Raw genomic sequence first — 12,914 nt, 5'->3', positions numbered from 1 at the left:
TCAACTATAATCTCTTCAAATATTTTCTCAGTCCCTTTCTTTTTCTCTTCTTCTTCTGGAACCCCTATAATTCGAATGTTGGTGCGTTTAATGTTGTCCCAGAGGTCTCTGAGACTGTCCTCAGTTCTTTTCATTCTTTTTTCTTTATTCTGCTCTGCATCAGTTATTTCCACTATTTTATCTACCATGTCACTTATCCGTTCTTCTGCCTCAGTTATTCTGCTATTGATCCCATCTAGAGTATTTTTCATTTCATCTATTGTGTTTATAATCGATGCTTGATTCATCTTTAGTTCTTCTTTAGTTCTTCTAGGTCCTTGTTAACTGTTTCTTGCATTTTGTCTATTCTATTTCCAAGATTTTGGATCATCTTTACTATCATTATTCTGAATTCTTTTTCAGGTAGACTGCCTATTTCCTCTTCATTTGTTAGGTCTGGTGGGTTTTTATCTTGCTCCTTCACCTGCTGTGTGTTTTTCTGTCTTCTCATTTTGCTTATGTTACTGTGTTTGGGGTCTCCTTTTTGCAGGCTGCAGATTCGTAGTTCCCGTTGCTTTTGGTGTCTGTCCCCAGTGGCTAAGGTTGTTTCAGTGGGTTATGTAGTCTTCCTGATGGAGGGGACTAGTGCCTGTGTTCTGGTGGATAAGGCTCGATCTTGTCTTTCTGGTGGACAGGTCCACGTCTTGTGGTGTGTTTTGGGGTGCCTGTGGCCTTATTATGTTTTTAGGCAGCCTCTCTGCTAATGGGTGGGGCCGTGTTCCCGTCTTGCTAGTTGCCTGGCACAGGGTGACCAGCACTGCAGCTTGCTGGTCGTTGAGTGAAACTGGGTGCTGCTGTTGAGATGGAGATCTCCGGGAGACCTTCGCCGCTTGATATTATGTGGAGCTGGGAGGTCTCTTGTGGACCCGTGTCCTGAAGTTGGCTCTCCCACTTCAGAGGCACAGCAGTGACTCCTGGCTGCAGCACCAAGAGCCTTTCATCTACCCGGCTCAGAATAAAAGGGAGAAAAAGTAGAAAGAAATAATTAGTAGAAGAAAGAAAGAGAGAAATAAAGAAAGAAAGAAAGAAGGAAAGGAAGGAAGGAAGGAAGGAAGGAGGGAGGGAGGGAGGAAAGAAAGAAAGGAGGGGCGGCAGGAGGGAGGGAGGAAGGGAAGGTAGGAAAAAGAGAAAGAGAGAAGATAAAGTGAAATAGAATAAAGTATAAAATATAGTAGCGTTATTAAAATAAAAAAGTAATTATTAAAAAAGAAAAAGCGGATGGATAGATCCCTGGGACAAATGGTGGAAGCAAAGCTATACAGAGAAAATCTCACATGGAAGCATACACATACACATTCACAAAAAGAGAACAAGGGGAAAAAAATTGTAAATCTTGCTCTCGAAGTCCACCTCCTCAATTTGGGATAATTCGTTGTAAAAAGAGGAAAAGGGGAAAACGTCTTAAATCTTGCTCTCAAAGTCCACCTCCTCAATTTGGGATAATTCATTGTAAAAAGAGGAAAAGGGGAAAAAATCTTAAATCTTGTTCTCAAAGTCCCCCTCCTCAATTTGGGATGATTCGCTGTCCTCTCATGTATTCCACAGATGCAGGGTACCTCAAGTTGATTGTGGAGTTTTAATCCGCTGCCTCCGAGGCTGCACAGAGAGATTTCCCTGTCTCTTCTCTGCTCTCACAGCTCCCGGGTCTCAGCCTTGGACCTGGCCCCGCCTCTGCGTGTAGGTTGCCGGAGGGCGTCTGTTCTTCGCTCAGACAGGACGGGTTTAAAGGAACCGCTGATTCGGGGGCTCTGGCTCACTCAGGCCGAGGGGAGGGAGGGGCACGGAGGCGGGGCGAGCCTGCGGCGGCAGAGGCCGGCGTGACGTTGCACCAGCCTGAGTCGCTCCGTGCGGTTTCCCGGGGAAGCCGTCTCTGGATCCCCGGACCCCGGCAGTGGCGGGCTGAACAGGCTCCCCGGAAAGGGGGCGTGGACAGTGACCTGCGCTCGCACACAGGCCTCTTGGCGGCGGCAGCAGCAGCCCCAGCGTCCCACGCTCGTCTCCGGGGTCCGCGCCTTTAGCCGCGGCTCGCGCCCGTCTCTGGCGCTCCTTTAAGCAGCGCTCTTAATCCCCTCTCCTCGCGCACCAGGAAACCAAGAGGGAAGAAAAAGTCTCTTGCCTCTTCGGCAGCTCCAGAGTTTTCCCGGACTCCCTCCCGGCTAGCTGTGGCACATTAGCCCCCTTCAGGCTGAGTTCTCGCCGCCAGCCCCAGTCCTCTCCCTGCGCTCTGACCGAAGCCCGAGCCTCAGCTTCCAGCGCCGCCCGCCCTGGCGGGCGAGCAGACAAGCCTCTCAGGCTGGTGAGTGCCGGTGGGCACCGATCCTCTGTGCGGGAATCTCACCGCTTTGCCCTACCCAGGTACATGGGGAGTCTCTTACCTTTTGGGAGGTCTGAGGTCTTCTGCCAGCGTTCAGTAGGTGTTCTGTAGGAGTTGTTCCACATGTAGATGAATTTCTGATGTATCTGTGAGAGGAAGGTGATCTCCGCGTCTTACTCTTCCGCCATCTTCCCCCGGGATCCCGACATTGATATTTTAATACCTCGTATCTGTTGGATTAGGTGACCTCATGCTGGAGGAACCTCCTGAATCCTAGAGGTGTTTAAATGCAAGAAGTTTGCCTATTAGCTCTCTATGTCCACTGTGGGTCAGCTGGGTGCTGCATTCCACAAGTCATGTAGTCTCCCCCAAAACGCGGGTCCCGGAAATGCTAGGAGGCCCTGGGCCCAGGAGGCAGAGAGCTGGGTGTATTCGATTAGCAGCAGTAATGATGACTGCACTGGGCACGGACTGACTATGGACTAGTCTCTCATGGACTCGTAAGGCCAGGCTCCTGTACCCCAGGCTCCTTGCCTTTGAAAGAGAAGGAACAGTATCACAGCTTTTCAGGCTTAGTTTTGACACCCCTGGAACACTAGCGTCAGGAGAAGGCAGGGGAGCTGGCAAGTCAGAGTCAGTTAAGGCCCAAACTAGGGCACTGGATCTCTTGGTAGGGTTAGTATCCAAGAAAAGTATACTGTCATCGGATAAGCAGGCAAACTGAGGCCTGATTTTGGCCTCAAGTCCATTAGGATGGAGAGCAGAGTAGACAAAATATCGCCACCCAAAGCGATGCTTTTATATTCTCTTACAAAAGTCATAGTCAATACACCTATTTTTCTTTACATTAAAAAAATCCAGGTTGAGGGTGTTTTTGTTTTGTTTTGTTTGCGGTACGCGGGCCTCTCACTGTTGTGGCCTCTCCCGCTGCGGAGCACAGGCTCCAGACGCGCAGGCTCAGCGGCCATGGCTCATGGGCCCAGCCACTCCACGGCATGTGGGATCTTCCCGGACCAGGGCATGAACCTGCATCCCCTGCATCAGCAGACGGACTCCCAACCACTGCGCCACCAGGGAAGCCCTGAGGGTCTTTTTTAAAGGTAGATTTCACATAGTTACTGCTATTCACAGAGATTATATTAATATTCCCAGTGTGGGGAAAATAGATTTTGAATTTAGATATTTTTGAACTCCCAAATGTGTACACCGGTGAGAAATGCTAAAATGTTGCTATGGAAGTTGCTGCTTGGTTTTTCTTCATACGTCATACATGTCATGTCCCAGGATACCCCTTGAGGATAAAAACCATAGTGCATCACTTACCCTAACCAGATGTGTCACGGCCAAATTGATTATTAGGGCCCTGGTGATTTAATAGTTCTGCGATGTCAAAAGCTGTTTTTCTTTGTGTTTGGTTGAGCCTGTAATGCTAATTGCAAGTGATTTGGGGCACTTATCAAGATTATTTGATTTGGGTAGGTGATTCCTTTCATCTTGCTAAACCAAGTCCTTTTCGCCTCTTAATCTCACGTTTGTCCTGATAATTGCCTCGAAATTGGATTCTCCAGGTATTCCCTAGTATACGTTCTAGTATATACCCATAAACATAAAATGTACTATATTGATTTGAACACACTGGTCTGTTGCTTTGCCAGTTCTTCCATCATATTTATAAATGTTTTGAATTCTTCCTCCAATGAGATGCTCAACTTTTCGAGCTTGTCTTTGGTTGATCCATAGGCCTTTGGGAATCTAAAACGTTCCTCAGTCACCACGGAAGCACAAATCATGTTGTTAAGTGTATTTCTAGTTGCAAAACCTCAGATACTCTTAACAGAAAAGTAATTTACTGCAAGGGTATTGGATAACTCATAGGAATAATAGAAAAGCTCGAGAAAAGGGGTGGGAAAGGACAGGAATTGAAGTAGATTTGGGGATCCATGTAGCAGAAACAAGTCAACTGTCTTTGCAGGGCCCCACTGCTGGAATGAGTGAGATTCAAACATTGTTTTTTATTCTATCAAGATTTAAAGTCCTGGGAGAGCATGTCTGATTTTCCAAGCTCAGGTCAGCTGCTCACACTTTGTTTGGGGCAAGAGAGGCACATTGACTTACAGCTCCACCAGGACTGCACACAATGAGGGAGAGGTGAGGCCCCCCCAAAGAAACTTGGAGAAAAGGAAGGGAACAAAAACAATAAGAGCCTATTACAGGGAGTGAGTGCTTTGAGGATAAATGATTTAATTTGACTGCATGATTGAAGTAACAGGATTGAAGCGCCTTCCTTTGCTATGCAGACTGCACTGGGGAAAATTAGTGGGCTCTGGCCCAAACCTGGTATTTAGCCAGATTTGATTTTGCAATTAGTGAAATCTTCTATTGGTTTGTGATTTGACTTTGCTGCCACATTTCTGATAAATTTATATTAGTGACGGTAATATCTAGAAAGCTAAAAAGTTCCTCGGTTATAAATGAACACTTTTCATTAATATTTAGAGATTAAACTCATTTCTTATGAGCAGATGGAAACAAATGATAACTTGGCCTTTACTGTGCAAAATTATAACAATTTATCAACATTTAGGCAAACTTGAGGCGAGTTTTAAGTGCTAGAATTTGTTGATTAACATTGTTTTCTTTTGCTAATTGACTTTTCGACAACAGAGGTCCATTTAAATGACTGTTTTCTGGGGGATGTGGCTGCATCAGGGTCTCCATTGTTTCCTGGAAACCGCAGCTGTGCTGGTCCCGAGATTAATGGGCAGAGAGAACATTTTCCAGCAAAGGCCCTGGTGGCTGGTTTCGGGGGGTCCTCGTTGTGACAGAGAACTTTAGATGTAAGGCTGATTGTCATAAGCTCTTGAATCTGCGTATGGGCTGCTGCTTCCCATACACACAATATGGTAGCGTTGTCATATTCCATATGATTTTTGATTGTGCCAATCATCCTTTCTCTGTAGTCTTACCTTCTGATTTTTTTTTTTTTTTGCATGTTTATTTGATCAACAGAAATCGATTTCCATTGTCGGGTAAGAACCTTTGCAGGAAACAGGGCCAGCTTCGTGGGCCGGCCACCTGTGCACTCACATGAGGCCCCGGGCTCAGAAGGGTGTCACACTCGGTTGTTCTTTATATTTTTTAACTCTTTGTTAAAAACTTCTGACTCTGCCCACCCATCCTCCTCCCGAGTTCTCTGATCCTCTTTACCATCATTACCCTGAACACTTTCTCACGTAGGCTGCCGATCTCCCCTTCACTTAGTTCTTCTTCTGGGGTTTTATCTCGTTCCTTTGTCTGGAACGTATTCTTGTGCCGCTTCATTTTGTCAAAGGTGGTTTGTATTTTTATGTTTGTGGTAGGTTAGTTACGTTTCTCGACCTTGGAGAAGTGGCCCTCCGTAGGAGACGTCCTATGCGTCCCAGCAGTGCACTCCTCTCTGGTCACCTAAGCTAAATGGTCTAGGGGTTCCCCCGGAGAGGGCTGCATGCATCCTTCTATTGTGGTGGGCTGACTCTGTGTGTGGTCTCGTAGGCTTGGTTAGCCCCTAGCCTGGTGGGTTGCCAGGCTCTCCCTTGGGCGGATGCTGCCGGCTGCTGTTTAGTGAGACCTGGTCAAGAGTTGGCTGGTTGCAGAATCCTAGGGGACCCCAGGGTTAACGCTGGCTCGCTGGTGGGCAGAGTTAGGGTCCCAAAGACTCTGGGGCTTTGGCCCACCCACTGGGAGGTGAAGCCAGATCCTGGGGTTGGTGCCAGACTACTGGCAGGCAGAGCTGGTTCCTGGGGTCTGGCTGCAGGGCCAGGGATCCCAGAGCTCTTTCAGATCATTGTTGGTGGGGGCATGGGGAGGGCCGGCTCCTGACACAGTCAGGTATGGGGGTCGGCACAGCTAGTGGGCAGGGCTGTGGCCCAGCTGGTCCCAGGGCACGGTCTGGCCTGCATTGCGGGATTAGCAACAGAGTTTCCTTGCTCCTGGCGTCTGCCTTCTGGTAACAGGTCTAGAGGCGGGTCTAGAGGCTTGCGCAGACTTCCTGGCGGGAAGGGTGGGTGCCGCCTATTGGTGGGTGGAGCTAGGTCCTGGCCCTCTGGTAGGCTGGCTATGTCTAGGGGCGTGCCTAGGGGGCGTGTCCCAAGGGGGCTCCGGGCTCTTTAGTCTTTAGGCAGCCTATCTGCTGACGGGTGGTGCGGTGTCCTCACCCAATTGGTTGTTCGGCCTGAGGCTTCCAGGGCCAGCACCTGCGCCTGGAGGCTGTTGGGTGGGGTCAGGTTTGGGTGCTAAAGGGCCAAGATATCAGCCACCAGGGGTGTTGACGCGGCTGAATATTCCCTCCCCACTATGGCTGCCGCCGGCGTCTGTGTTCCCCCTCGCCCCACCCCGCGGTGAGGCACAGCTGCAGCCGCTGCCTCCCGAGGAGACCGTCCAAGACCAGCAGGTAGGTCTGGCCCAGGCTCCTATCAAATTACTGTTGGTTCCCTGGGTCCTGGGTCCTGTGAGGATTATGTGTGTGCCTTTTTTTTTTCTTTAAATAAATTTGTTTATTTATTTATTTTGGCTGCTTTGGGTCTTCGTTGCTGTACGCGGGCTTTCTCTGGTTGCGGTGCGCCGGCTTCTCACTGCGGTGGCTTCTCTTGTTGCAGAGCACGGGCTCCAGGTGCGCGGGCTTCAGTAGTTGTGGCTCGCGGGCTCGAGAGCGCAGGCGCAGTAGTCGTGGCGCATGGGCTTAGTTGCTCCGCGGCATGTGGCATCTTCCCGGACCAGGGCTCGAAGCCGTGTCCCCTGCATTGGCAGGCGGATTCTTAACCACCGCGCCACCAGGGAAGCCCTTGTGTGTGCCTTTAAGAGTGAAGCCGAAGCCTCTATTCCCCCCGTCCTGCCAGGCTCCGGCAGTTAAGCCGCGCTGGCCTTCAAAGCCACATGCTCTGGGGGCGCCTCCTCCAGTGCCGGACCCCTGAGCTGGGGAGCCTGACGTGGGGCTCAGAGCTCTCACCCCTGTGGGTTCTGCTTTTAGGCGTCCTCCTTTTCAGAGAGGAGGGTTCAGAGGCTTCTTCTCTTGCGGCCATCGCTGAGGTGGGTCTCTTGAGTTTCTCTGGATTCCTAGAATTCTCAGCCTTTGGAAATCCCCATTCCTCTTTATTCCCTGTCAGATAAGGTTTCATGGTTATGGGTTTGGTTTCTGGGGTGGTTGTTTAGGAAACAAGGAAGTTACAGGAAAAAGCAAAGGTTAAAACAAAAGTGTAAGAAAACGAAATGGTGACCAGCTGCCTGTCCAAACATTGACGCAATCATCTCCGCAGGTTGCTATTAACCCCAGCCGCAGATTCGGCCGGCTGGCACAGTGTTTATAGGACGTGCAGGCCCTGATCCTTTTCATCACAGGGAAGTCAGGCCAAGCTTCTTAGAGTCCCAGGCACAGATGTAATGATATCAGGAGGGCCTGTGGTTAATGCTCCTGAGGCAGATGGACTTAATTGCCATTACACCCAGCTCCTAAGTAAAGCAATCTGCCTAGGTTTACTTTCTTATCTGGGAAATGGGCTTTTATGAAACCATGTGAGCTGATGCAAGTAGCATGAGAAACACAGTGCCGTGTGCGTAGTAACTTCTTAATAATGGCGGTAGCCTTATGGTTCATTTCCTTGTGCTGGCCCTTTCCCTCCTTTTCTCTTCTTACGGAAAGAATCAGATTTTCTGCTTGAGCCTTAGACCCTTAGTCTCTGCTCCCTGGGAAGTCCCTGAGGCTCCAGGAGATGGGAAGCCACTGCTTTTCCTGTCCTTTCTTTGCTCCTCTCTTGGCTTTCTTCGACCTCAGTGCCCCATCCCTAGCTGTCAAGAATCTTATGAAGTTTGTCATAAAGTCTTCTGGTGTCCCGGTCAGGGTCTGGTATACTCAAGTGAGGGAACTGAGGAGGGTGTAAGGAAGGCATGTTTTGTAAAAGTGCAAGCAGCTTTCAGAGGTGCTAACAAGGGGTAGTGAAGCCATGCTGGGCTGGCACAGGGGGGAGCTGACACTAACCCTCGGGGGGCGTGAGGCAAGGGGTGGGAGCAGCTCCCAGGACAGCTGCTGCCCTACAAATGCTAGGACCCTAAAGCCTGGGGTCCTAGGATAAATACCTGGAAGTCACCCTCCTGTCCTCCTGTCTCCTGCCACTGCCTCCCAACAGGAAGCTGGAAGGTAAGAGGGGACGTTGAGTCAGTCCATCAAAAGTCAGACTCCAGGGCAGTGAATGAACAGACCACAGAGGATGGAGGCTAGGTCAACGGGGGCCTGTGTGAAACATGCTGTACTTGGGAACAGCTCTCCTCTCCCTTATTTATTTACTTCTTTATTTATTTGAAATATATATGACATATAACATTGTGTATATTAAGGTGTACAACATGTTGATTTGATACGTTTATCTGCTGTGTTCTGATTGCCTGTGTAGCATTAGCCCCTCTCCCATGCCACATAATTGTCATTTTTGTGTGTGTGTGTGCGGTAAGAATAATTAAGATCTCGTCTCTTAGCAAATTTGATGATGGGAATACAATATTTTTTTTTGTCTCTATTCACTATACTGTGCTTTATATCTCCAGGATATACTTTTTTTTAAAAAAAAAAAACATAAAATACGAGAGGCAGAAAATGAAGTAGCAGAATTTTAATTTTAACTGCATTCAGTTCTATATTTTTCATTTGTGCCATTTTTTAAACTATAGTTCAGAAGTTAATTTTTTATTAAGATGCTATGTGTGTGTGTGTGTGTGTGTTTGTGTGTAGCCAATTTCACGTTACTTGGATTAAAAGATAAGAACATGAGAAAACCAAACCATCATGACTTCTCATGAGGTGCATTGTTTTCTACACATACTTCTCTACTGAGTTGATTCTAACTGCTTCTTGTTTTTTGGGGAGACCCTTTTTGTTTGGGGAAACTTTAAACCTCAAAAAAACACCCCTTCCCCACTTGCCAAGTACAGGCTTGTACCAATGCCTGTGGAATCCCTGATAGCCATTAAGATCTTCCTGGGACTGGCTTCCTGTTGGCTCCCGGACTTGCTTTTCTGACGTGTGACTTTCTCATGTCTCCCCTGAAGGCTCCTAGAGACCCAGCCCTACAAGACTGATGTCTGTCTCTGACCAAAGCCTAGAGGTTCAATCAGGAGCAAGCATGTCGTCAACATTAAAGGATTCTCTTCTCTAATAAAGCTCCACTTGAAGGCCTGTGCTTTCAGGCTGGTGTGTGGAACTGGTGTCTGTGATGGTCAGGTGGTCAGTGCTTCCTTGTTAGTTAATGTCTGTTTTGGCCTTCATCTTAGTTTACATATCACTTCCTCAGAAGAGTCTTCCTTAATCCCCCAAACTGGGCTAAAGCCTTTGTATATGGTATCACAACCTCCCCTATTTCCCTGTGTTTACTCTATTTGTAGTTACACTTTTTAGATTTGTCTTTTTTATATTCTAAGTCTGTGAGGGCAGTGTTTGTGTCTGTTCACCACTGGACCCCTGCTATCTTGAAGTACCCCTGTAATTTAACAAATAATTGTGCTTGCTTGCCTGAGTTTTGCCTTCTGGATTCTATTTGAATCCTACCAGTGGCTTCCGCTGGCCATGAGCAGAATCTTTGTTTTTGCCTCTATCAAAGTTTGCTTCTCTGGCTAGACCTCCCCAGTTTCTGTTTCTGGTTCTTCAGCTCATACACGGAACAGATACTGAACAAACATGCTGGGCCCCATGTTTCTCAGAACTTTCCTGGCCAAAGTTTTGGTCTTGTCCCCAACCCCCTCCAGGTGCCCAGGTGCTCTGGGCTTGGATGACTTGGTCCTCAGGTCTTATCAGATCCTGTGCTGGGTTGGGAGACAGGGTGGGCTAGTAGTCTAGAGCTATCTTAATCATAGCAGATGGTTTCTCCCAGAGTTAAGCAGAGGTGTTCCTTTCCCTGCTTGCTGCGGTGGGGAAGAAAAGGGGTTTCTCCCATGTCAGGGCCGCTGACAAAGATGATGAGCTCTCTCTCCCTTGTTTGACTAATTTTAGCAGCTGCTCCAAGCTTGACACGCTCAGAAACCATTGGTTCTCAGTTCCTCCATTATGGTATTTTACTGGAGCAGCCACCTCTTGAATAAATAGATATTCTTGATTAAGATTATTTATGGACTTTTTTTTGTGTGTGTGTGGATTATTTTATGGACTTTTCAGATTGTCTCAGCAGGGATGAAGGAAGCTGAAAGTTAACTTATAAAGAGTAAATAGTAAGCTAAAGTATCTGCTGGATGCCCAAGTCTGAATAACCACCGTTTGCCCGTTGGCTTTTTAAGAAACAGTGGTATTCCATGAAAAAAACGGCTAGCTCATTTGCATCTTGAACAATCACACAGTTTGTTTTTTCTTCCTGGAAACAACTGTTGTACTTTGGCATGCAGCAGAAGTGCTTTCTGCATACTTCCCATTTTGTTATACAGAATATTAAAAAGATGTCCCTCAGAGTTGTGACTTACTACAGTGAACAACGTTTACTGCTTCATCATTGTCATTCTTAAGTGAAAGTGGCATTTTTGTTTTACTACATGTGAGTGCTGGTGAAGGAAATGAAAGCTACTAGTTCAGTGCCCTCGCCTTGGTTTGGGCAAAGGCATCAGTTGTTTTTGTCTACCATTGCTTTGGGACCATCAGCGTAAACGGTGACACAGTGAAAAGGTAAATAACGTCTCCGTGTGATTGTGAAAATATTTTTGACCCGAGGACTCCTTGAAAGTGTCTCAGTGGTTTTGTAGGGTCTGTGGACCACACTTCGAGAATAACTGCTCTAGGAATAAAATTCATCAGCATTAATGGGGTAGAAAGATTTTTATTGGTTCTAGAAAACTTCCATTCCGTGTAACAAATCTTCTTGGGAAAAAAAAATATACTCTGAATTCTCAACATCTGACTTATTAAGAAACTGTGAGAACTCACCCCATTTATAAGTTGGGGACAGCCTATACGTTAATAGTCTGTATAGTGCACTTGTCTCCTAGTTTACATGACGCTCAGTTTCATGAAAGAAAGCAGGTAATTAAAAAACACTTAAAATTAATTTTCTTGTAAGGAAAAGAATGAGACATTTCGGTGAGTTATAAAAAACATCAAGTTCTTGTCCTTTTACTATAATGCATTAATATTCTCAAGTAAACAGTTCTAGACAAAGTGAATATGGGGGAAAAAGATTTATTTATGAAATAAACAGTAGCAGAAATAACTGAAAAGTCCCCCCCTCAAGACATTAACCTACAGGTATTGTTAATTCTATTCTACATCTTCTTTATTACAGGAATTCTTTTTATTATTATTATTATTATTATTTGTATTGAAGTATAGTTCATTTACAATGTAGTGTTAGTTTCAGGTGTACAGCAAAGTGATTCAGTTATATATATATTCTTTTTCAGACTCTTGTCCATTATAGGTTATTACAAGATATTAAGTGAGTTCTCTGTGCTATACAGTAAATCCTTGTTACTTATCTATTTTATGTATAGTAGTGTTTATCTGTTAATCCCAAACTCCTAATTTATCTCTCCCTCCCCTTTTCCCCTTCAGTAACCATAAGTTTGTTTTCTATGACTGTGAGTCTATTTCTGTTTTGTAAATAAGTTCATTTGTATCGTTTCTTTTAGATTCCACATGTAAGTGATATCATATGATATTTGTCCTTCCCTCTCTGATTTACTTCACTTAGTATGATAATCTCTAGGTCCATCCATGTTGCTGCCAATGGCATTATTTCATTTTTTATGGCTGAGTAATATTCCAGCATTACAGGAATTCTTGCAAACCAAGTTTTTTTCATACTCAATGTTGGCCCAGATTCAGCATATTCTTCAGTCTTGGCTGTATCTCATTGTGCCCTCTCACCCCCACCGTGTTTAATGAACGTATGCCGGATGTACAGTTGTCAACTGGACTAACATCATGTATGGGCCAACCAATGAATCTGCATGTTGTCAGGTGATACTGGTCCTACCTAATGTTAGTCCAGCTGCCAACTCTACATTAAACTCTCCTTATAAGGGTGTTGTCATCACATGTGCAGTCTTTAACTTGTAAGTGAAAGGTGGCATATGAATGTTTGTTTTGCTTTTTAAAACTTTTATTTATTTTTAACAAATACAAATTGTATTCTTTAAAGTGTACAGTGGATGTTTTGACATATGTATATATTGTGAAATGATTACCTCAATTAAACTAATTAACATATTCACCATGTATATATTATGTATCCAGAATTTATCTTATAACTGAAAGTTTGTACTCTTTGATCAGTATCTCCCCTTTTCTTCCACCACTGTGTCTCCCTCCCTCCCCCAGTAAGTCTCCAGTAACCACTGTTCTACTCTCTGTTACCATGAGTTTGACTTTTTTAGATTTCACACGTGTGTGAGATCATGTGATATTTGTCTGTGTCTGGCTTACTTCACTTAACATAATGTTCTCCAGGTTCATCCATGTTGTCACAAATGGCATGATATCCTTCTTTTTAAGGGCCGAATAGTATTCCATCGTGTGTGTGTGTGTGTGTGTGTGTGTGTGTATACACAAATATCTTCT

This window comes from Mesoplodon bidens, assembly GCF_964165515.1.
Source record: "Mesoplodon bidens genome assembly, chromosome: 8".
NCBI lineage: Eukaryota > Metazoa > Chordata > Mammalia > Artiodactyla > Ziphiidae > Mesoplodon > Mesoplodon bidens.
Note: the sequence above shows the minus strand (reverse complement) of the source record.